Genomic DNA, 23,363 nt, shown 5'->3' with positions numbered 1-23,363 from the left:
TTTTCTCATGATTAGATTGAGGGTATACATATTTGGCAAGAATATCCTAAAAGTGATGTTATGCCTATCCACCTCAGTATATCATATCAGGGACAGATGATGTCAACCTGTTAACCTGGATCACCTGGTTAAATTGGTGGCTGCTGACTTTCTCCACTGTTACAATTTTTCCCTTTGAAACTGGTCGCTGTCTTCAAGGAGACTGAGACTATGCAAATATCCTGTTTCTCCTCAAATTTTATTCACTGACTTTAGCGTCCATTCTTGTCTGAGGTGTTTGTAACCCACCATTTTAAAACAAGAAAGTACATTTTCCCTAATAATAGCATAATTAATGGGAAATGAAAACTCAATCAGACATTTTATTTTTCATAGCATTGTCTAGAGCTGATATCTACAGGTTAAGACTCTCAATTATACAGCCTGAAACAGGTATGGAATATGAAATAATGAGACAGAAAGGTTAATTCTACCTCCTTTATTTGCTCTGTGATTGGAAGCTCACTTCCTTTCTGAATTCTTTGAAAGATGAAGAAGAGCCAGTGCTTTGGTTTCTCAGCACTCAGGTGGACATCTCAGACTGAGGCCGCCTTCACTCTACAAATGTAAGTTAGAACAATTTTTAGAGCTTTTCTGACTCTGAGGGTGTCCCAATTATCCAGCTTCAGAAATTGCCAATTGAGTTGGTATTTGATTCTAGTTCACCTTTCTTTTTCACCTATCATAATTACTATTGTCTTTAACCAGATTTTACTTTTGTAAAATTACCCAATTAGTTTGATTATTGTGTACCATAGCAGTTTGATATGGTTATGAATTCCAAAATTAGATATTGGATTATGCTTGTAATCTGATCTGTACCTGGGTATGATTGAGTTATGATAAAAAGCATGGCAAAGAAGAGTTGAGTGTTTCTGATGTTGGAATTTTGATGTTGGAGTTTGATGCCGAAGACTTAAGCTGGAGCCCCAGGAAGTCAGCATGCAGAGGAAAGAGAAGCCAGCCCCAAGAAGAAAGGAACCTTGAACCCAGAGAGAAGCAAGCCCCAGGAATGTAGGAACCCAGGAAACCTGAACCCTCACAGATGTTGGCAGCCATCTTGCTCCAAATAGACTAGTGAGGGAAGTAACTTATGCTTTATGGCCTGTAAGCTCCTTCCCCAAATAAATACCCTTTATAAAAGCCAACCAGTTTCTGGTATTTTGCATCAGCACTCCTTTGGTTGACTAATACTTGTACCTTCTAGGTTTCTAAATATTTTAGACAAAACACCATTAATCTCCTTTCTTCTCCTTCTCCTCTCACACTCCATTTTTGCATTTTATTGTCCTCTTTGGGGTAGAATCCCAAAGAAACAGGGTGGTGAATATACCTATTTTTAAAATCTTAAAGAATTTCATTTTTCTATTACAAAACTGTTAGAGGTTTGCAATAATTAACAAGCTGCAGCTCAGTTTCCCCTGATATGCACGGGGGAAAGGCTAACCCCACCCCCCATAAGCCTACATGTCCAAGGGCATGGCGCTTCCCACGGGTTAAATAAAGAAACCACTTAGAGACAGGAGTAAAGGGGAATGGAAACCTTCTCTACCTACGTATCAGAGGGAGATAAAATTCCTTCAGAACAAAGAAACATCTGCTCCTGCAGCATTCCAAGAAACCATAACTCCCTAACCTACTATCTTCTAGTCACTATCAGGGAAAGTTTTCATCTCTAGGGCTTCCTGTTGGCCCCTGCACCTCACTCGGACCCTCAACCCCCTCCCACCAACTGTCATTTCCCCGCCTAGGAAAGTTCTGTATAAATTCAAATCCTCCCCTTCCAGGAATGGTGGGGGGGCTGAAGTCTGTTCTTTAGATCCCCTCCATTGGGAGAGATTCTCAATAAATCTTTCTTTATCTATAGTCATTTCAGTCTCCGTGTCCCAGTAAGCACAATATTTTCTCCAACAAAACCTTACATTCATGTTTATTCTAGCCACCCCCCCCCCGCAATGATACCAGATTATAGTAAAAGCAAATCATAGGCTATATAATGTCACCACATTAACTAAATATTTATCAGTGATTAAGCACAAAACAGCTTATTCAACCTTAAGTCCCAGCTCTCTGTTTCTTCATAGGCTCTAAACACCAACTTGCATGAAAAATTCAGTAAAGCAAAGACCAAAATTCCACAGGTTTTATATTTTGGTGTTATTTTTTGTTTTTAACCATTATAACTGGCACCAGGCAACCAAAATCCTCTGTGTTTGTGGATAGGCAAAAACTTGTTTAGAAATTTAGCTACAGCCTCTTTGAATTTTTGTAGCTAGTCATGTAGGTAGGATGAGAGCCTCTAATTAGTTTTGCCAGTTCAATTTATCAGCAAGTGCCCATGTCTAATATTAAACAGACTATGTAAATGGCCAACCACTGCTTTATCAAGAAAATAAAAATCATTTTAATATTTATGATTTACAGTACTAATCAAGATACAGATAATAGAAACACCGTAGCAGTCCCCAAGAGTGTGGTAGGCTTTCTGGTATATCAGGCAATGCTTATCCTATGAATTTCTTCTTAAAAGTTGTTTTAGTTTCTGAGTATTACTGACTTAAGAAAAGTTGAAAAGTAGTACAAAGAATTCCTCTATGCCTTTCACTCAAATTTTATGATTTTACCACATTTGCCTATTAATCTCTTTATTTCTTTATGTACTCATATCAGTATGGACTCATGGATCTTTATTTTATTCTATTGTTTACAGTCTGTTATTATTATCACTTTATTTTGATGCTCACACTTTTTGACTGCGCATTCCTGATTAGAATGCTCTCTGTCGATCAGTTTTTCAAACAAGCCTGATTAGAAAGCTTGCTGTTCTTGGGTTCATAGCTTAATCTAACATTCCCTGCACCCCACATAATACCACAATTTCTATGGTGTAGTTTTCTCAACTGAACTGCAGACAGTATAACTAATATCAAGGTCCGTTCCAGGAGAAGATAAATTGAAGTTGACACATGGGCCTCCAAGTGAGCCCCATAAGCTTTGAAAACCATAAGCACTCTGAAAACACTTTGAAGTATGGATATCAGTAAAATCCAAAACAAATTCAAGTAAGTCTTACCATTTGATGAACCACTTATGAAGCACACAATTTCTTTGACATTTAAAAAAATAAGCATTCAATTTTGTTTCTTTTATTTTCTTTTAAGAAAACTCTTGTTTGAATCAGTCTAGTATCAGAAACATCAAAGTGCTCTCTGAAGTTTGTCTTTTGCCAGTTTCACTACTCCTGCTGATTTATAGAAAGTATTAGAATTTGAGATTTATTATTATTGTTTCTTAGTAACTACATTCAATTTATTAAAGAATTGCCATGTGTTAATTCAAACTGATTTGGGGAGAATTAAAAATTTCTATCAACTCCACAAAGATAGATATAACATTATAATTGACCCACTGCTCTGTGAAGCTAAGATTCACTCTTGCCTTTGAAAATATTTTTTTTTCCTTTGCTGCCAAGCCCATTATTTGCCAATTTCAAATTCAAACTGTACTTCAGTTAATGTCCTAACTCCAGAGAAACACTTATGTCTTAGAAAGATCTATTATTCCAGTAATAACATATATTTAGACCACTGAAAATTGATGAAGAAGAAAGTTTATACTGTGCCATAACTTTCCAAAGTACATAAAACAAATAACTTGCAATGATGAATAAGAAGAAAAAAGAATGATTAGGATGGCAGTATAAGTGATTGAGGATAATTACATATAAAAATAAATATGAATAATAGTACAAGAATGTTCTTTTATGAATTATAACAAATGCACAACACTAATACAAAGTGTTAATAATAGAGTGATATATGGGAAAAACACACCTAATATAAACTATGGGCTAAAGTTAACAGTACTATTTTAATATGCTTTCATCAGTTATAACAAAGGTACCTTACTAATGCACAGTGTCAATAATATGGGGTAGGGATGGGAACAATGTTATTTTTACATGACTTTTCTGTAAATCTACAACTTCTCTAATTAAATAGGAATAATAACAATTTATTTTAAAACCAATGTAATATACTCACTACACATCAGAATGGCTAAATTTGAAAACATAAAAAATATCAATTGTTGGCTAGAAAATGGAGAAACTGAAACTCATTCATTTCTAGCTGGAGTGTAAAATATTAAAACCACCTTACAAAACACTTTGACAGTTTTTTTAAGAGGTAAAATACAGTTACCTTATGACCCAGCAAATTCCATTCTTATGTATTTACCTGATTATAATTAGGTACACACACACACACAAATATATACATATATGCATTCATAGAAAGCTTATGCATGAATGTGTGTAGCAACTTTCTTCACAATAGTAAAAAACTGGAAGCAACCCTAATGTCCATTAGTATGTGAAAGAATAAACAAATTCTCACAATGTTATACAACAATAAAAAAGAATGAACTACCAGTATATACAATAACATGAATGAATTAAAATAAATAAATATTAATAAAATAATTTTTGTTTTATTTAAGTGACAGCAAAGTAAAAGAAGAAAGGCTATTGAAAAGCTAAAGTGTCAAAAAAGGATGATTATTCTGAACAGAATCATATGCCATAAGAAATATTAAAGGATGTCAAGTGTTATATTTAAAAAAGTTCCCCAAAACAAAACAGTGTTTCATAGATATTATGTTCTGATATGAACACATTTTTAAAAATATCAACTTTAAGTTTATCAGATCAATTTAATATCATCAGAGCATGGAAAAGTCTTTTAAGATTCAGGAGCCATTTATTTATTGAGAAAAAAAATCTCTTAATGACATGATTTGGGTCTGGATTTTACCAGCTATTGTTTACAGAACAATCACATTAAAGGATGAAAAAGAAATATGCCTAATAAAAATTTTTGGCAAAAGATACAGAGTCAATTTATAGAAGACAGGGAATTAGCTAATTAACACATTTAAATATATTCAACCTCATATATAAAAATGACAAATTAAGTCATTTTTCTTTCATCAGTTTGAAAATGGAAAAGTTTGATAGTATCAAGCTGTGGGAAGGGTATGAGAAAAAAAAAGTATACTCAATATTTGTTGTTGCAGTGATGAGTGCATAATTTGTATTTAATTAATATTTGATGACCAAAAAGAAGGATATTATGCAAACAGAGAAAAACAATTCATTCTTATGGCTAAAATTATGACAAGAAATGGTTCACACTTTTCTATTTTGGGAGGTAAAAGAGCTCTTAAAATAGTAGAAGTGTCCTTTCTAAACCTTTATTAAAATAAAGAAAACCAAGATAATGAACATTAAGACTATGAGAACTACTGGCAAAAGTTACAAGAGAATTATAGTAGATACAAAAGGGGGAATTTTCATTTAAAAGTAATAATATAATGTTCAATGACATTTATAAGTACATTAGTGTTACTAAGAGCGAGAAAAGGAGAGAGTAATACAAGTCAGGACTCGTGTTAGGAAATGAACAGCAGGAAAATGGTCTTTGTTACAATTCTGTTATAGTAAATCTAAGAAGCAAGCATTAAAGATTTTTAAGAGAAATAAAATAATGATTTGTTTTACAATCATTTTCAATTTTATCTTCCAGTTCAATGGGATCATTGTTGTGTTTCCTGGTGGAATCAATCCTCCTTTTGAAACTAAGACCTGTAGACCAGCAGAGCTTAAGTTTGCAGGGACAGGAAGCTCACATTTTCCTAGTGGATCACTGTAGGTAATAGCAGGTGGTGCCACTCCGATTTCCACCCCTTGATTCCACATGAAACCTGACTATGGGAGAGAAAGCACTATAGAGTGGAGATAGAGGAGGTTGGGATTCCTTGGGTCATCCCTTTTAACTCCAGAAAACTCTGTGAAGGTGTTAAAAACACTCTCACCAAGTCCTTGTCTATTATAACATAGAAGTATTACAGTAGTATACAGGGGTGATATTTTGTGTATCTCTATTGCCAAGTCATGCCATGGACTGTCAGTGGCCTCTTGATTATTGGAAATAGAGTCATTAGTGCCCTTAAATCTAATCAGAGTAGAGATCCAATTGCAAAAATCCCAGAACCAATTCAGAAATCCCATATTTAAGATTCTGTTTCTCAAGAACCACTCCCAGAACCAAGCTGTATTAGTCAGAGTTCTCTAGGAAAAGAGATCCAATAGAAGATAACTGTTAATCGCGTGAGATTTTATAAAATTGTCTCATGTGACCAGGGGGATGCACAAGTCCAAATTCCATTACACAGGATGCAAGGTAGGGACTCAGATAAAGTTCCTTGAATTCTCCAGGAGATGCTGGCTATCTGAATTAGAGATGAGGATTATCTCTCTGAATGCTGAACTCACTTCTCCTTTCAAGGCCTTCGACTGATTGGATGATATATCATTCATTGCTGATGGCTATCTCCTCAGTCGATTGTAGATGTAATCAGCCATATATGCTATCAACTCACTGATGATTAAAGTCTATGAAATGTCCTTGTATTACAGTTAGCCCAGTGCTTTCGTGAGCAAACAACTGGGTACCCTTACATGGTCCTGTTAACACATTAGCCTAACTATCACAGTAGATATAAAAAGCAAAAAGGAATATGAAAAGATGTCCAACATCTCTAATCCTTAGGAAAATGCAAAATAAAACTATAATGAGATGCCACCACATATCTATTATCATGACTAAAATGAAAAAGCTTGACAATGCCAAGCATTGGTGAGCATGTGGAAGAATTGGGGCTCTCTCAAACTGTTAACAACCATTTTGGAAACAGTTTGACTGTTTCTTAAAATATTTAATATACACTTACCATATGACCAATAGGTAAATATATAAGATAAATGAAAAGCATATGATCCTATAAAGACTTGTGCAAGAAGTTTAGAGCAACTTTATTTATAATAGGTATATGCTGGAAACAATGCATATGTCCTTAAAAGGTGAATGGATGTGCAAACTGTTATATCCATACAAGGCAATACTACTCAACATTAGGAATCAATGAATTATGGAAACATTCCATAACATGAATGAAATCAACATAGCTATTTTGAATGAAAGGAGACAATAAAGTACATACTATATGATTCCATTTATGTCAATTCTAGAAAATGCCATCCAATATATAGTGGCATAAAGATCAGCAGTTGCCTGTGGAGGATGGATGGGAGGCAGAGGGTTATAAGGGACTACAAAGAGACCTGAGGAAATTCTGGGGGTTGATGGATATATTAATAATTATCTTGAGTGTGGTGGTAGATACACATATATGTCAAAATTTATCAGATTGGATAAGACATGCAGTTTATGTTTATTATACATAAACAAAGCTGTTTAATAAAAGAAAATAAAAATAAAGGAAACTCATTGAGTTTATTTCATTCTTTACACTTTTAGCTTGAAATATCTAACATTCCAAAACTTTGGATTTCATTTAGCATGAAGTACTGCCTCAGTTTCTGAACCTATAAAGCTACTTAATATTATTTCAAGGGTAGATTTCATAAGCTGAAGGAATAATTTAGTCAAGCCCTTTTTCTACAAGTCTTGGCTTACTTCCTGGGAATCTAACTAAATACTTCTAAAAGATAAAAAGATTTAAGAGTGTTGTGGTCATTTTGGCATTTAAATATATGTGGATTAAGTACCTTATTTATGAGCCCATTTGTTTTGTAAGTGCAAAAAGCATGTAAAACGTATCTGGTAACATTGTTCAAATGTTCAAAGGTCAAAACAGACCTTCGAAACTGATAAAAATATAGCCTGAGAGAAAAAATCAAAAGTAATATCAATAAAATCTAAATGTAATTAGTTTGCTTTCCCCAGTAGCTTCCAGTATTGGCTAATTGTATTTCACAAGCAGCAGTACAAATTTGAAAAGAAGCCATTTTTGTGGCATGAAAATAAATATCCATTAACGCCATGCCAGCACTTCTATATAATGATGGCTGGCCTGAGATTCTGAAAGTTTTAAATTGGGTAATAAACACTGTCTGGGCTGGGGGTTTTGTCATGTCAGAGAGCTCCACATTTCCTCTCCTGGCATTAATAACTTCACATTCTCTTTTCCCAAGTAAAAAATTTAGGACGAGCATAGCACTTTGTTAATTGCAAAATGCATACATGTTTAGAATTACCATAAAATATAGCCAGATTCTTTGTTTCTACAAAATGGAGATAGCTCATTCTCTAAGGATATCCCTTCCTTTATTATATTTTGTTTTATTTTATTTTGGGTGAAAGTATCAAATAATAACAAATGCATATGGCATTTGCACCTATTCACTTTCATTTTCACATCTTTTATGCCCTTTGTAACCACTACAGTGTACCTAAGAGAATACAAAAGAGATGAGCTATTATTAACAGATGTATGCCAGAAATCTACTAGATAAAAGTAATGGTCTTTTTGTATTGATAATCAAATGCACTGTATTATAATATCAAAATAAATATGTGTGATTGCTTAGCAACAGGTAGAAAGTCTTGGAGCAAATCTTTTCAACTCAGGGTGTGAGTGGTTTGGGCTACAATTTAGCCTTGTCACTTCATCAGTCTCTGGAAAGATTATTTTTCGGTTGGCAGCTCCCACTTATCGAGGAGGATGCTTTATATAATTAAAACACAGGCTTCCAATTCCAGAAGATGCCAGGCACACTTTTTTATGTTTCTTCCTTCTAAATACACCTAAACACCCTAGAGATTATTCAACAGACAATGATAAAAGAACTGTCAAATCCTGGAAGAAGAAGGCAGATATCCTAGTGACCTCAATACTTGAGAAATGGCAATTGTGATGACTTCTCTGGATTTTCTTTTTAGCTCCCATTTACCGTTGGACCAGGTGTCAGAGGGGGCTGCAATCTGAAACTACAAATATGCATAGACGAAAACTCAAGAAAAGTCTGCTCTTTCTGGCCAAAAGACTAAGAAAGGTAAAACCCAACAGAGAATTGGAGGGAATCCCAAACTCAGCTTCCTAATCTGGGCTTCTGGGCAGTCCAATCCTCCAGCAGTAGAGCAGTAAATGCCCAGGCTGTCTTAGCCCCTACTTCCACAGGGGCATCTGTAAAGCCATGTCTCCTTACCTTCCATCCACTGGCACAAGGAGACCCAAGCCCTGCATCTGCTGCATCCTTACTCAGAAGGTCACCCAGTGACAACAGATAACATAGGGACATGCCGTTGTTCTCCGTAAGTGATAGTGGATGGGAGAGAAGAAGAAGAGTGCCAGAAGGACAAAGTAAAACAGAATACTATTATCAGGGTTCAGAAAACTAAACTGAAAATTAAGTTCACAAAAAAATAAACCAGATAGAATCCCAAGTCAGCTAACATAATCATCAAAACGTCTAGGATACAATAAAAAAAAATAATTTGTCATACCCAAAATCAGGGAAACAACATTTTGAATGAGAAAAACAATCAACTGATACCAATATTGAGATAATTCAAATGTTGGAATTATATGAGAATAATTTTGAAGAGAAGCAGTCATATAAACGTTTCAACTGTCAATTATAAATTCTCTGGATATAAATGAATAAATGGAAAATCTCAGCAAAGAAATAAAATTTATAAAAATGAAGAGAATTTTTGAAATCTGTGGAAAATAACCAAAGCTATATTTGTGCATTCAGATCCTAGAAGAAGAGAAGAAAGAATATGGGTTTGAAAAGATGTTCAGGAAATAATGATGGCAGTATAATACTGCACATTTTCACTGCCCTAAAAATGACCTGTTTTCCATCTATTCATCCTTCTCCCTCCCTGCTGAACCTTTGACAACCACAATCTTCATATCAATATTGCAAGTTCTTCCTTTACACAAGATAATAACTACAACATTGATAAATTTACTTTGGTCTGTGGTTACACTCCTCCCTTATGTTTGTTCATTCCTTTATCTTGAGGGATTTGGGATGATGTATACTTTGACTGCTTTAGGCTGAGAAGAGACTTAGATATTATGGGGCAGATGGAAGGTATTGTTTGCTTGAAGTTATGAATACTCCTTGCTCTTTTTGGGATGGGACTTATCACTATTGTTTTGTTGGTTGTCCAGGGCAAGCCCAAAGAACAGGAAAGTAGAAGTTGGCAGCAACTCTGCTGGGATTCAGAGCTCAACTGTCATATGAAACAAATCCAAAGATTTAAGTCTCTGAGAGATATATTTAATGGGTATATTGAGAATTTTGTTTCAAATAAAAGGAGTAGAAGAATCACAAGTAGAGAATTATAAATGAGTATGACTACCGTTATGTTGGGGAAATAGATTATCATATATTCCAAAATAATGCTTCCCAACCGGGTGTTGATTTCATGAGGCTCTGTGCCTTGCCTCAAGTGTACAGATGTCCCATCAGGAAAACTCTTGTTTGAGACTTTGTTTATTGGGGAAACTGGCAAAATCTGCCTGAGATATGCATAAGCATAACCTCTGGAATGACCTCCTGACTCACTTTGAAATCTCTTAGCCATAAAAAACCTTAAAAAACAAAACAAAACTATTTTATTTATTTCTCTCCCCTTCTCCCGTTGTCTGCTCTCTGTGCCCATTCTCTGTGTGTTCTTCTGTGTCTGCTTGCATTCTTATCATGCAGCACCAGGAAACTATGTCACTTGTCTTATGTAATTTTGCTGCGTCAGCTCTCCATGTGTGCAGTGCCACTCCTCGGCGGGCTGTGCTTTTTTCATGCTGGGCGGCTATCCTTGCAGGGCGCACTTCTTGCGCATGGGGCTCCCCTGTGTCAGGGACACCCCTGTGTGGCATGGCACTCCTTGTGCTTGGCAGCACTGCTCGTGGGCCAGCTCACCACATGGGTCAGGAGGCCCTGGGTATCTAATCTCAGACCCTCCATATGGTAGCGGATGCTCTATCAGTTGAGCCACAACTGTTTCCCTAAAAAAACTTTTTAATGTGACATAATTCATTATCAGAGCATATAAAACTGTATAGTACAACTAGTAAATCATAATTTAAACTATAGCCTTTAAATTATGTAGCAATGCTTCAATATTGGTTTATTAATTATAAGAAATGTACCACACTAATGTCTAAGATGTTAGTAATTGGGGAAACTATGTGTGTGTATGTGTTGTAAGGGTTATATGGGAATCCCTTATATTTTTGGTGCAATTTTTCTATAAATCTGAAACTCCTCTAAAAATTAAGATTTTTACAAAAAAAAGAGAAACAATGAAAATTTACAAATTTAGTGAAATATATAAACCTATAGATTCAAGAAACTGAACAAATTTCAATTAAGATAACCCCAAAGAAATCCTCTAACATACCTCATAATTAAACTTCTGAAAATTAAAGATAAATAAAACATCTTAAAAGTGGCCTGAGAGAAATGATATATGACCTATATGATAGAAATTTCTTTTCTAAAATCATTCAGGTCAGAAGGAAGTGAAATGTTTTTCAAGTACTGAAAGAAAAGAACTTTCAATTTTGAATCCTATTTCCAGTGAAAGAATTCTTCGGGAAAGAAAGACATTCTCCAATGAAAGAAAATATAATCATAATGGAACTATGAAGAATTTTGAAGTAATCCAACAAAAATCAATAATAAAGAAACAGAGGAATGAGAAACAGAGATTGGCAGAGTGCATTAAAAACATGACTCAACTATATGCTGTCTACAAGAAAATCATTTTAAGCATAACATTGGGAAAGTTGTAAGTAAAAGGATGGAAAAAGATGTATCATGCAAGTATCAGTTTTAAAAAGGAGAAGTAACTAATATCATATAAAGTAGACTTAATAACAAAGAAATTACTGTTGACAAAGAGGGACATTCATAATGATATAGGATCTATTCATTAAGAAGATAAAGCAAAACTAAATGTGTATGTACTGAACCACAGAGATTCAAAATATGTAAAGCAAAAACCTGATATGACTGGAAGAATAAACTGACAAATTCATAATTATAGTTGGGTACTTTGACACCCCACTTTCAGCAGTTGAGATACTTACTAGATCAAAAATCAGCCAGAATTGAACAAGTATAACCTTGATATTTATAGAACTGTCTAGCCAACAACAGCAGAATATACCTTCTTTTCAAATGCCCATGGAATATACCTTCTTTTCAAATGCCCATGGAATATACCTTCTTTTCAAGTGTCCATGATAGAGCATATCCTGGGTCATAAAACATGCTTAATACATTTTAAAACTGAAATGATATAGAGTACGTTCTCTAACCATAATGGAAACACATTAGCAATCATTAACAGTAAGACATCAGGAAAATCTCCATACATTTGGAAATTAACTAACACAAGATTAAATAATCCATGAGTGAAACAGGAAATTTCAAAGGAAATAGAAAATATATAGAACTGATTAAAATTAATACACAACAAATCAATATTTTGTGGAAAGCAGCTAACCTAGTGCTAAGAGGGAAATTTATAACACTAAATGATTGCATTAGAAAAATGGAAGAATTCAAGTCAATAATATAAGTTTCTACCTCAAGAAATTAGAAAAAGAAGAGGAAATTTAACTCAATATAAGCAAAAGGAAGGGGCATTATAAAGGTAAGAGTATAAATAAATAAAACTGAAGACAGGGAAGCTATAGAGAAATTTAATGAAATGAAAAGGTATTTCTTAAAAAAAATTAAAGAAATTGATAAAACTCTACCAAGATTAACAAAGATAAAATGTTGGGTTTTAAATACTCACCTTCATTAATTTTATTCTGAATGTGCACATAAGATGTTCTGGATCACATAGATTTCTTATTAAACATCTCCCAGTAAATAATGAGAGAGTCACCCTCTCCCCACCCCTTTGCTCTAGTCCTTACCCCTAGATCAATGTGATAAGAGCTGACCAGGTAAATTGTCTAACACAAGTAGCTGGACATGCCACAGCTGAGAAACAAAGCAAAATGATTTTTTGTACTTAATAAAGGAGGAGGTATCGTCTCTCTCGTTTTAAAGGGTGTCTTCCTTACTCCAGCTCTTTGGTATACACAGAAAATCTCTTAAGAAGCCAGATGAACTGAGTTTTATTAGACCTAGAAGTGTCTCCAAGTTTCCAACCTCATTCTTCAATGAAATGCGTACACCTAGAGAGACAGTATTTCAGAATTCCTGGCACTTTGAGATCTCACCTCAGAATCTAGGTTAGGATAGTTATCATTTGGTCCTCTCCAGAAATTCAGAGAAGTTTTACTATTCTTTCTCATCACTGTAATTAACTGGATAAATAGCTACGGATGTAATTCTTATGGTATGTGGAAAGTATAAGGAGGCTAAGGCTTTTGCAGGAGCTTTGAGAAATTTAGCGAAGTTTTATTTCCCCCCATGAAAATTACCAATGTCAAGAATGAAACTGAGGATAGCAGAACAAATCCTACATCCATTAAAAGGATAATAACAGGATATTAGGAACAGCTTTATACTCATAAATTCAATAACTTGTAAGAAATAGGCCAATTCCTCCAAAACCACGAACTACCAAAACTCAGCCAAGATGAATTTGATAACCTGAATAGTCCTACAACTTAAGGGAACTGAATTTGTAATTTAAAAGCTATTGAAAAAGCACTCTACAGATTCAGGTGGTTTCAATAGAACTTATTACCAAACATTTTAACAAGAATTAACACCAATTTTATGCAATCTCTTCAAGAAAATAGAAATGAAGGGAACACTTTCCAATTCCCAATTTTATGAGGTCCTGACAAGAATACCAAAGACAGCACACAAAAAAGGAAACTATAAACCAATATCTCTCATGAACTGAACTTAGATGCAAAAATCCTCAATAAAATTTTATCAATCAGTGGTAACATCATTGGGAATGACAGAGTAAATCTTCCTGAAAATCGTCTCCTAAAAAAAAAAAAAAAAAAAAAAAAAAAAACCAAAGCAAAATTGTTTAAAATAAACTTCTCGGAATTTTGGAAATTAGCCAACATGGGGAGTGCTTATTTGAGGAAAATGACTGAAATTTGGTTTGCTAATACCAGTTGTAGTTTTACTTTTTTCCACTCTTTCAAGCATTTTTGAGAAGGCAATTCCTGTCACCATCAACCAGTTGCAAAATACTACTGCTACATTCCTGAATCTGTCCTGGAATTATGTTGCTTTAATTAAATGAAACACTGAATTTAGGTACTTGAGAATCCTTTATTTCCTAACAAGATTATTTTACACATAACATAGACAACACGTGTTTTTGTGCATTGAAAAGTAAATGGCACCCCATAAAAAAGCAAGATAAATTTTTATCTCATTCATATTAAGTTATAATTACATTAGAAAATAATAAAAATGTACACATCAAAATGAAGACTTCCATAAATTAATGATGTATCTCAATGACTCTAGACTATTTCCTTCTACAAATTGCCTGACTTACAGATATCTGGCTTCTAGTAATTTTAGTTCTCTCTTTTTTGCTTAAAATTTTTTAACAACTCATTGAGTTCACAGAATTCATTCATTTTTGAAGAAATGTTCTCTATCCACTGTTAAGTTTCTACTTCATTTTCCATATATGATATCTAGTTTTAGAATATTTCTGGTTGGTCACTCTTACCTGAGTAATAGTTAAATGCATTAAAGTACCTTGGGGTTTCCTGATTGGTCTCTTACCTATTAACAGCAAATCAAGTCAAATAAAATATGCAGATTTTACCTAGTCTCTTGGATAGCATTTGATCTGCAATGTTTTGGGAAAAGTTTGATTTATATTATGACTTGAAAAATAATTGATTTCTTTTAGAGGATTTTGGACTTCCTTGATTAATCTGCATGATCAAGTCATAAGAATGTCATAATTGCTCTTGCTAACATGATTTCTTCACTCAGAACAAGTGACCTACTGTGAAAATATTTGTTAAATCCTAGGCTAAAATGTAGCTAAGATACTCAAATCAGATTGAGTGTGGAATGACCCAGATTACTTTTAACAATATTGAACCAGTGAAAAATTATATACCTAGAGAAAACCTTTAAACCTTCCTAGCAACTTCCTCCCTTTATCTGGGGTTCTTTTCTTTCTCTGGTTATCCGGAGCTTTAGACTGTCAGAAATCTTGATGAAATGGCTGCTGCAGAGAAGTCAGATGTAAGTGTTTCAGGATCAGAACAAGAAAGAAGAAGAAGCCAGAGTGGTCAGCTTCAGAATTTTAATGAAGGAAACCCAACATAGCCTTATATTTTCCTGCACAAAAGCCTTTAGAGAAAATGTTCTATTTCACAATTTTTAGAATATTTCTCTGTTTCTGATTTAATTTTTTCTTCTGACCACATCAGCATAATCAGCACAATGATATAGTCATTTCTATTGAAAGCACAATCCAGAGTTAGGACAAGATCCAGAAGCTCTAATAGGTGTTCCTTCCAGGAAGCTATTATGGATAAGTTTGTGGTTGGAATCTAGTTTCAATGAACACAACGGTTGTTTCAGGCAAAAACAAAGACAAGATTTTATGTGCAGAATAATCCTGAGAAGTTAGGAGCCTACTTTTAAAATAGAATGTGTGTAAACATGGCCACTTATGAAAGAAAAGGAGAAAGATCTGTGATGCATTTTTTTCTTCCACCAGAATAACATTTTGTTACAATTTGAGAATGTGATTAGAGTTGATTCACTGCAGACATAAAAGCCAAAATATCTTTTTAATGCCACTATGAGGGCTTAATGCTCAGCCCTTTACAAAGAGTGTTAAACAATACAGGATTTGCTTTTTATTAGGAGACTTCCCATCTTGTCAAGGAATGTAATCTATACATATTTTTCTTCATAGTTGAACTCAGTAAAGGTCAGATCTCTAAGAGAATTTAGCTAGATTACTAATTATACTACATCCATAGACCATATTTTATTAGATTAAAAGCCTTTTTTAAATAGATTTTGATTCTTTAACCCAACATCAGCTTTTAAGAAGGCCCTTCTAAGATGAGTGAGAAGATGATGTTAGAATTAGGCAGACAAGGCTCACCTCTCTCCCCAAAATGGAGAAAGAGCCAAAAGCTGCCTGAGGGATCTGCTGTGGGAGTCAGCAGACCAGGGCAGTGCTTCACAACTCCCAGGAGGTTGATGGACAGAGAGAGGAAGAATATGAAACCACAAACTGTGAAACCTCCTGGCTGTTGGGAAGGGCTCCCCTCCCCCATCCCTAAGCTATCAAGTGAGCGTAAAACCCCTGGCTCATTGCAGCTGACTGAGAGGAACAGATGTCTTCCTCCCTGTCAGCTGTTACAAGGTGTATTAGTTAGTCAAAGGGGTGCTGATGCAAAATACCAGAAATTGGTTGGTTTTTATGAAGGGTATTTATTTGGAGTCGGAGCTTACAGTTACCAGGCCATAAAGCATAAGTTACTTCCCTCACCAAAGTCTATCTTCATGTGTTGGAACAAGATGACTGCTGATGTCTGTGAGGGTTCAGGCTTCCTGGGTTCCTCCCTTCCAGGGTCTTGCTTCTTCCTGGGCTCAGGGTTTCTCTCTTCCTGGGGCTGGCTATTCTGTTTTCTCTGTGAGCTTACTTCCCCAGGCTCCAGCTTAAGGCATCAGTATCAAACTCCAATATCAAAACTCCAACATCAAAAACCCTCAACTCTGTCCTTTGCCATGCCCTTTATCTGTGAGTACCCACTCACCAAAGGGTGGGACTCAATGCCCTACTAACACAAGAGGTTTACACAACTACTTAATCAAGTAAACCTCTGAATCCAATATAATCTAATATGCCCAGAGGAAAAGATCAATTTACAAACATAATCCAATATTTCTTTTTGGAATTCATCATTAATATCAAACTGCTATACAATGGAAAAGGGAGAGGGAGTCAGGGAGTGGGGGGAGGTTTCTCCAGTTTATTTGGCCAGCGGAGCCCACTGTGAATCTTGACTCCAGCCAGACCATAACAACCCAAAACAGGGAGAAATATACCTCTGTGGAAAGGTGCACCAATGAGCACCATCTCCTGGCCTGTCTGGAAATTGCATGAACAAAAACTGCACTTGGGTTTCTCTCTTTTCTTAACCTCTGAGAGAAAAATCTGCACCCCGTTAGTGAGTTCCTGGCACAATTTTCATAACTTAAGCTAGGAAATTTTAAAGATGTAGGATAAGTTGAGCCAAATATCAAAGAAGAGCTATGAAAAAATATTAACAATAGGCAAGAGAGAAAAATAGGCCGTCAGGGTAAAAATCACCAACATATTCAGAAGTCTAGACATCAGCAAAAAATTACAAGCCATAGTAGGAAATAGAAAGAGATGGTCCAGGCAAAAGAACAAACCAAATATCCTGAAGAGATATAGGATTTAAGACAGTCAGTGATAAACACACAACTCTCTTAAATCAATGTTAAAAACGGAAAGAAAACATGACTAAAGAGATAAAGGATATTAAGAGGACATTAGGTGATCATAAAGAACAATTTAAAAACTTGCAAAGTACAGTGACAGACCTTATGGAATGACAGAAACAATGGATGAGATTAAAAATACATTAGGGGCACATATGAGCAGATTTGAAATGCTCAAAGACAGAATCAGTGATTTTGAAGACAGAACATCTGAACTGGAAAAGTCAGGAGAATGGAAAAAATGGAACAGGGTTTCAGGCAATTGAATAATACAAAATGCATAAACATATGCATTATCGGTGTCCCAGAAGTAGAAGAAAATGGAAAAGGGCCAGAAAGAATATATGAGGACACAATGACTGAAAACTTCCCAATCCTAATGAAAGACATGAATATTAATATTCAAGAAGGACAATGCACCCCAAACAGAATAAATCCAAATAGACCTACCCAAAGATACCTACTATTCAGAATCACAAATATCAGAGATGAAGAGAGGATTCTGAAGACAGCAAGAGAGGAGGAAAGCATCACATACAAGGGAACCTCAATAAGATTAAATGCTGACCTCTTATCAGAAACCATGGAGGAGAGAAGAAAATGGTATGATGTATATAAGGAACTGGAAGGGAAAAAACTGCCAGCCAAGAATTCTGTATCTGGCAAAGCTGTCCGTCAAATATGAATGGGAGTCCCAAGTCTTCACAGACAAACAAAAACTGATAGAACATGTTACCAGAAAAACAGAATTACAAGAAGTACTAAAGGGAGTGTTGTAGCCTGAAAGGAAAAAAAAAGAAGGGCAAAAACTTGGAAAAGCATCTAGAAATTAAGATTATTAGAAAGGGTAAAGCAAAGGGTAAAAATATAGACAATTGCACAATAAGACAACAGAAATCCAAAGGTCCAAAATAGATGAAGTAAGTAATTCCTTTACAGTAACAACATTGACTGTTAATAGACTGAACTCCCAAATCAAAAGACATAGGTTGATAGAATGGATAAAAAAATATGAGGCATCTACAATAGACTCACCTCAGACATAAGGACACAAACAGGTTCAAAGTGGAAGGTTGGGTGAGTAGGTGTGGCTCAAGCAATTGGGCACCTGCCTCCCACATGTGAGGTCCCAGGTTTGGTTCATGGTGCCTCCAAACGAAGATGAGCAGATGCCACAATGAGCAGAATCTGCAACTAGAAGCGGCAAGCAGCAGATACCACAACCAGCAGATGCTGCAATCAGCAGATGCTGCAACTGCCGCAACCAGCAGATGCTACAACTACTATACTCAGCAGATGCAGCAACCAACAATCCCACAACCAGCATATGCCCCAACCAGCAGAGAGCGGAAGTGGTCTCCTGTGGCTGGGTACTCGCCTCCCACATGGGAACCAGGTTTGGTTCTCAGTGCCTCCTAAAGAAGATGAACAGACAATGAGCACACAGACATGGGAGCCATAAGGAGGGAGCATAAAAAAAAGTGAAAGGTTGGAAAAGATAATCCACACAAATAGTAAACAAAAAAGAGTTGGAGTAGTGATACTAATATTGGATGAAATAGATTTTAAATGTGAAACTGTTATAAAGACTGAAGAAGGTCATTATATATTAATAAAAGGGACATTACAGCAGAAGAAATAACTATACTAAATATTGATGCACCTAACCTGAATGCCCCAAAATACATGAGGCACAAACAGGCAAAGCTGAAGGGAGAAATAGATGTCTCTACAATAATAGTTGGAGACTTTAATAAACCACTCTCAGTATTGGATAATACATCTGGACATAAGATGAAAAAAGAAACATAACTTGAATAATGTGATAAATGAACTAGACCTAATGGACATCTATAGAGCATTGCACCCCCAAACAGCAGGATATACATCCTTTTCAAGTGTTTATGGATCCTTCTCCAAGATAGACCATATGTTGGATCACAGGACAAGTCTCAATAAATAAAAAATGATAGAAATTACACAAAACACTTTCTCAGATCATAATGGAATGAAGCTGGAAATCAATACTGGACGGAAAAAGAAAATTCATAAACACATGGAGATTAAAAACACTCTCTTAAATAATCAGTGGGTCAAAGAAGGAATTGCAAGAGAATTCAGCAAATATCTTGAGATGAATAAAAATGAGAACACAACATATCAAAACCTTTGTGACACGACATGGCAGTGCTGAGAGGGAAATTCATAGCCTTCAATGTTTACATAAAAAAAACCAAACCAACAGCTAAAATTGAAGGTCTAACTTCACACCTGGGGTTACTAGAAAAAGAACAGCAAACTAATCCCAAACCAGGCCGAAGGAAAGAACCAGTAGAGATCAAGCAAAAATAAATGAAATTGAGAACAAAAAAAACCAATAGAGAGCATCAACAAAACCAAAAGTCAGTTCTTTGTGAAGATCAACAAAATTGACAAACACTTAGCCAGAGTGACAAAGAAAAAAAAGAGAAGAAACAAATCAAATCAGAAATGAGAGGGGATACATTACCACAGACCCTGCAGAAATCAGATAGCTCATAAGAGGATGCAATGAACAACTGTATGCCAAAAAAGTCAACAATGTAGAAGAAATTGGCAAATTCTTGGAAACACATGAACCAGCTACACTGACCCTAGAAGGAATAGAAGACTTTAGCAAACCAATCACAAGTGAAGAGATTAAAACAGTCATTAAAAACCTCTGAAACATGAAAAACCCAGGGTTAGGTGGCTTCTCAAGTGAATTCTCCCAGTCACTCAAGGCTGACCTAATACTGATCTTTTTCAGCTTCTTCCAAAAAATTTAACAGGAAAGAATGATACCAAACTCATTCTACGATGCAAATGTCATCCTAATACCAAAATCAGATAATGATACTACAAAAAAGAAACCTACAGACCCATATCTCTAATGAATATAGATGCAAAATTCCTCAACAAAAAACTTGCAAACAGAATCCAAAAGCACATTAAAAGAATTATACACCATGATCAAGTGGGTTTTATCCCAGGTATGCAAGAGTGGTTCAATATAAGAAAATCAATTAGTGTATTAAACCACATTGATAAATTGAAGAAGAAAAATCACATGATCCTCTCAATTGTTGCAGAAAAGACATTTGATAAAATACAGCATCCTTTCTTGATAAAACTCTCCAGAAGATAAGAATAGAAGGAAGCTTTCTCAATATGGTAAAGTGCATATAAGAAAAAACCTACAGCTAGCACTGTAAGCAATGATGAAAGACTGAAAGCTTTCCTGATGAGATCAGGAACAAGACAAGGATGCCTATTATCACCGTTATTATTCAATATTGCGCTAGAAGTCCTAGCTAGAGCAATTAAGCTAGACAAAGAAATAAAAGTCACCCAAATAGGAAAGGAAGAAATAAAACCTTCACTATTCACTAATGACATGATCCTATGTCTAGAAAATACTGAAAAATCCACAACAAAGCTACTAGAATTAATAATAAAGTGGTGGGATACAAGATTAATAAGCAAAATTCATTAGTGTTTCTTTCCTGATGTACAATCTGAGAAGGAAATTAGAAAAAATTTCCATTTATAATAGTGACTTAAACAATCAAATATTTAGGATAAGCTTAACCAAAGACATAAAGAGACTGTATTCAGAAAACTACAAAACATTGCTAAAAGAAACCAAAGAAGACTTAAATAAGTGGAAGGATATTCCATGTTCAGGGATTGGAAGACTAAATATCATTAAGATGTAGATTCTACCCAAACTGATTTATAGATTCAAAGCAATATCAACAAAAATCCCACTAGCCTGTTTTGCAGAAATTGAAAAGCCAGTAACCAAATTAATTTGGAAGGGTATGGGTCCCTGAATAGCCAGAAAATGTCTTTTAAAAAGAAGAATGAATTTGGAGGACGCTCACTTTCTGGCTTTAAAGCGTATAATTTTGTGAATGCTCCATGTGTGCCTGAGAATTAGATCAAGCTTGTTTTTTTTTTTAAAGATTTATTTATTTATTTTTCTCCCCTTCCTCCCCCACTCCCCACCAGTTGTCTTGTTCTCTGTGTCTTTTTGCTGCATCTTCTTCTTTGTCTGCTTCTGTTGTTGTCAGCGGCATGGGAATCTGTGTTTCTTTTTGTTGTGTCATTTTGCTCTGTCAGCTCTCCGTGTGGGCGGTGCCATTCTTAGGCAGGCTGCACTTTCTTTCGCCCAGGACTGCTTTCCTTACGGGGCGCACTCCTTGCTCGTGGGGCTCCCCAATGCAGGGGACACCCCTGCGTGGCACGGCACTCCTTGTGCGCATTAGCACTGTGCGTGGGCCAGCTCCACACGGGTCAAGAAGGCCCCGGGTTGAACCACGGATCTCCCATGTGGTAGACGGACACCCTAACCTCTGGACCAAGTTCGCTTCCATAAATTAAGCTTGTTAATTAAGTTAGTTAAATGTAAGTCTGTGCTGATTTTTTCCCCTGATGTACTTATTATGAATTTAGAGAGCTGTACTACTATAGTCTCCTACTCTGATGTTTCTATTAATTTTGAATTTGCAAATTCTAAGACTTTTATTAGTTACTAGTTTGTTTACAGTTATTATAATTCCTTAATAAACTGGATCATTCATTTTCATGATGCAATAATGGCTGTCACATTAGTTTTTTCTTAGAATTGAATTTGTCTGAAAATAAAAGAGCTCTAGGATCTTCGTATTGGGTAGTATTTACCTGGTATATATTTTTCCTTCCTTTTACTTTTTTTTTTTTCGATTTATTTATTTATTTATTTCCCTCCCCTTCCCCCTCCACCCCCCACCCCAGTTGTCTGTTCTCTGTGTCTATTTGCTGTGTCTTCTTTGTCTGCTTCTGTTGTCAGCGGCATGGGAATCTGTGTTTCTTTTTGTTGCGTCATCTTGCTGTGTCAGCTCGCCGTGTGTGCGGCACCATGCCTGGGCAGGCTGCACTTTCTTTCACACTGGGCAGCTCTCCTTATGGGGTGCATTCCTTGCGCGTGGGGCTCCCCGACGCGGGGACACCCCTGCGTGGCAGGGCACTCCTTGCGCACATCAGCACTGTGCATGGGCCAGCTCCACACGAGTCAAGGAGGCCCGGGGTTTGAACTGCGGACCTCCCATGTGGTAGACGGACACCCTAACCACTGGGCCAAGTCTGCCACCCTCCTTTTACTTTTAACCTTTCCATATTCTTAGGCTGTAGTTAAATCTCTTATAATTGGACTTTAGCTGAAATTTTTAAAGCTAATTTAACCACAGTTGTTTTGTAACTGATAAATTTAGTCCATTTATATTGATTTAAAAATAGAACTATAGACTTATTTCTATATTGTTTACTTTTTATTTCAGTGTATTGCTTTTCTTCAAATTTTATTTTTTCTCTTTTTGGGCCATTTTTTGTTACTGCTACACTTGTATCTGTTTCTGTATCAAAGAAAACAAGAACATTAAGTTCTTGGTATGCTCTTGTCTCTTGATCTCCTGTCCACTTCAATTATGTTGATATCATCTAGAATTTTAATTCTGTATTACTTAAAATTCTTTCCTTCTTTCCTTCTTTCTTTTTCATTCCTCGTAGTTATTTTCTTTATTTTAGACAGCAACACATATTCTATGTAATTAATCACTATTACTACTCAACCCTAAGTTGTGCAGCATTTCTTGGATTTTTTTTTATTATTGATCTTTTTCCTCAGAAACTGTATTCAATGTGGTTTTAAGTGGTGACTTTTCTGAGGAATTCATTGTCTGAGAATATTTTTATTATACTCTCATATTGACTAATAGTTTGCAGGATGCATAATTCTGCCTCCAAGTTCTCTTAGTTTAATAGTCTTCTTCCATCCAGTGTTGCTTTTGAGGGGTCTGATGTTAATCTAATTCTTGTTTTTTGGTAGGTGATCTGCTATTTCTGTCTTGAGGCTTTAGGAAGATTTTTTTTTTGTCCTTGATGTTTCAGAATTTCTCTTAAATGATTCTTGCTGTGGACTTTTCTTATGTCATCT

General features: G+C 35.5%; 1 long non-coding RNA gene across 1 annotated transcript in view; it reads right to left on the bottom strand.

Moving 5' to 3' along the window:
- Nucleotides 1–476: 476 nt before the first annotated feature.
- Nucleotides 477–23,363, bottom strand: part of LOC131277951 (uncharacterized) — a 67,900-nt gene continuing 45,013 nt past the window's right edge. Inside the window, exon 3 of the long non-coding RNA XR_009185029.2 lies at nucleotides 477–597. This is a non-coding gene — a long non-coding RNA (uncharacterized lncRNA). The remainder of the gene's footprint in view (nucleotides 598–23,363) is intronic.

Source organism: Dasypus novemcinctus, chromosome 1 (assembly GCF_030445035.2).
Source record: "Dasypus novemcinctus isolate mDasNov1 chromosome 1, mDasNov1.1.hap2, whole genome shotgun sequence".
Lineage (NCBI taxonomy): Eukaryota > Metazoa > Chordata > Mammalia > Cingulata > Dasypodidae > Dasypus > Dasypus novemcinctus.
This window is presented reverse-complemented; position numbering and strand designations above follow the sequence as displayed.